We start from the raw sequence: 3,814 nt of genomic DNA, 5'->3' as shown, positions 1-3,814 counted from the left end.
TGTATGTATAATTTTATTTATAATTATTTTCTTATATTTATATTTATTTAAAATTATTCCTTATAAATTTATATTTGTTTGAAATAATTAGGATTTTTCAAATTGTACAAAATCAAGAATTTAATTAAATAATTCTTATTTTAGGGTCGAAATTTAAACTCTCTTAATTATTAATTTAAAATCATCGATTGTTTACCCATCCAATTAGAGTGTGTTTCTTAGATTTAGGATATAGTTTATTTCTACTAATAAACTCACATCGTATTTAAATTAAATCACATTCATTCTCCCTCTCAATTCATTCTAACTAAAGAAAAATCACCATTTTAGTTTAAGTTAGTTGACTGATTCAAGATTTACGAGTTTTATATTACTCTATCATATTTCATAATCTTTCATATTTTGATTACAATTTAACTACATGACTATGAAATATCTTTTTGTTAACATAAATATTATTTTATTATTTAAAAATAATTTGTGACACAACTAGACACACAATATTTAATTATGAATGAGATGAATGAACTACAACTTACAACTTGGTCGTCATCCTAGTTCTAAGGGCCGTTTGTTTGCAGTTTTAATTTCTATTTTTTATTCATTTTATAGGTCTTATTTGTTTTTATTAAATAAAAAATATAAAACACTTTAAAATAATTTTTACAACAAAAAATAATAATAATTTTATTTCTTTTCTTTATTTCTCACATGCATTTAAACATATAACTTACATTTAAAAAATTAAAAAAATAACAATTTCTTCGTTTACACACAATAAAATATGAATTATATAAAAATGTTAACATTTTTATGTAACTTGAAATGAACTTCATATTTCTAATTTATTTTCCTATACAAATGCTTTAGATGTAGGACAAAAGTCGGCTAGAGACTTAAATGTGGATAAGACGTGAGAAGTCTGGACAATAATTTATGTAAAAAGAGAAATGATTAATCTTTTACAATATAAAAATCTAAAATATTAATTTGTTTTAAATATTTCAATAACCCTTAATAAGAAGCCTAAAATTAAATTATTCATATTAATCTGTTAAAAAAACTAAAGGTAAACAACACAAATTTTTAAAAAAAAATCATTCCAAAATATTAAATTAGTTTAAATATTTAAATATTATTACTCCTTTTAAAAAATTATCGTTTATGTTTACTTATAAATTGTTTTTTAATATTTATTGAGGTATTAATTTATATGAAATAATGTTTGAAAAAAAATTAAAAATTAAAAAAAAAAAATATTTTTTTTCTTATATTTTTAAAAAATAGAATTTAAGGGTTTCATAGTCACAACTAGGACAGCTTAGACGATCAATTACAACCACACAAATTTTCATAATAAAGTTGGTACTAGGATGGTTACGGATCGGATCCCCTACTCAAGGCTTTATTCGGATTGGAGTTATTCTAATAATTTAGAGGGGAAAAATGAGTAATGATTGGTGATGATTTTGAGTATATGAGAATATTTTTGATAAAATTACTTAAAGGGTATTAATATATAATAATAAAATAATAAATAGTAATTTAAAATAAAATGTATTTTAGTATTTTGGTAATGAATTGAGTGATACGATGGATGAGAGAAGGAGTGAAACTCTGTCTTGTGTGTCCTTAATCACGTTCAGTAATGTTTGTGGACGATGCTGACAAGAAGGACACACAAGACGGAGTTCGCGATGTACTGAACGTGATTAATATTTATTATGTCTTTTATTTTATTATAATGTTTATGTATTTTATTGTGATGTAATGTTTATGTAATGTATTTTATTTCGAAGTTTCAAGTTTCGTTTATGTATTCTATTTTGAAGTTTTAAGTTTCGTTTATGTATTCTATTTTATTTTAATTTATAATAGCTATTTAAATTATTTAATTTAGTGTATTTAATTTGAACTATATATATATATTATATTTATAAATTTAAATAAAAATAAAATATATGTGTTATTTTATTTTAATATTTATATAATATATTTTAATTATTTGATTGAGATAGAATGAATTAATTAATAGTTTAAAAGTGAGGATATTAATTAATAGTTGAGAGAGAGAAGGGAGTTAATTAATGGGAAGAATGCCAATTTTAAACACTAAGAAGGTGTCAAATTTACTCATTAAGTATCAAAATTCTATTTATATATACTAACTTGTCAAAAAGTGTCAAATTTATTTAAAATAACGGAAAAGTTAAACGTAGTTAAAAGTTTTGCCATATTTAATACCCACCTATTTTTTATTTATTTTTAATTTACATTAATTAATTTTTTTTTTCATTCAAACAAAACATCTAAATTTTTCATTATCCATTTTTTCTCTCTCTATTCCCAACTCTTCATTTCTTTCTAATTGTTCATCTTCTATCCCCACCATTAATCATATCTGATGAAAACCGCCGAAATATTTGGAATCAACTCCGTTTGAAATCCTAGATCAGGATTTCATTTTCCTATTTTTCCGATAGTCGCCGCCGATCGATACACTACGGAGGGCCCCACCTTTTGTCCAGTACCTTCTACATATCTTGCAGAAATACCTAGGCTACGCAAGACTGTAGTTATTGTAGTAACATAATTTCGTGTTTAGAGAATCGCATCTCGAACACTTCATCGGCTGTTCCGCCACCTTCACCGTCGTCACAGTTTTTTGGCCACCTGATTATTCTTCCGTCACAATATTATTATTTGACGTCGACATAGCTAGTTCATTAATAGAGATTTCAGAAAAAATAGATTACTCATATTAGAGATGAAGAGGAACAATGAGAAGAAAATGAAGAATGGGGTAAAGAGAGAGAAAAAATGGATATGGAAAAATTTGAATGTTTTGTTTGAATGAAAAAAGAATTAAAGTAATGTAAAATAAAAACAAATAAAAAATAGGTGGATATTATATGTGGCAAAAAATTTAACTCCGTTAAAATTTTCTGTTATTTTAAATAAATTTGACACTTTTTGACAAGTTAGTATATATAAATAGAATTTTGAAACTTAATAAGTAAATTTGACACATTCTTACAACTTTGTGTGTAAAATTGACATTCTTCCCGTTAATTAATGAGTTTAGAGAAAGAGAGAGTTAATTAGTGGGTTAAGAGAGAGTGTGAGTTAATTAATGGGTTAATTAATATTGTAGAGAGGGAATGTGGGTCATTTGAGAATGTGAATGAAAATGTGGGTTGTTTGGGAAATTTGTTTGAAAGATGGGTAGGACCGGAAAGGATTCGGGAATTTGAAGAAGAAAATGAGAGAGAGAATCACCTCTCATTGGTTGGAAAAAAGGGTAAAATAGGAGAAAAGAGAGAGAAATTATTTAATTTTTTCAGTCGCCACGTCATTCTCTCTCTTATTCCCTCCCTCAATCATTTCTCTAAAAATAAATTAATAAATAAAATATAATTTCTCTCTTCATTATCGCCCATCAATAAACTGCTCCCATCGGAGCCTCGGGCATCATCGGATAGAGCTGATTGCTCGTTCCCGATTCAATATCTTTCTTGTCATACGATTCAATATCTTTCTTGTCATATTTGGTTTGTCGGCCAATCTTTTCAAATGAATCGATGAATCAATTAATAGATCCGATAATAAGAAATCAAACCCAGTTAAAAGCTTTGAAGCCTGGATTCGAGGATCCTGTTATGAAAGATCAATGTTTAAGCTTTATCAAATACTAATATTTTAAAAATCATAACCAACCCAACATCACACAATTTACATAAATTGATTATAGAATTCACAAATACAGTATAGATTAGAAAGTTTCATAACTTCAATTCTGGAGCAAGAAGTAATA

Source organism: Impatiens glandulifera, chromosome 1, assembly GCF_907164915.1.
Source record: "Impatiens glandulifera chromosome 1, dImpGla2.1, whole genome shotgun sequence".
NCBI lineage: Eukaryota > Viridiplantae > Streptophyta > Magnoliopsida > Ericales > Balsaminaceae > Impatiens > Impatiens glandulifera.
The sequence above is the reverse complement of the archived record's forward strand: the minus strand, read 5'-3'. Positions refer to the sequence as shown.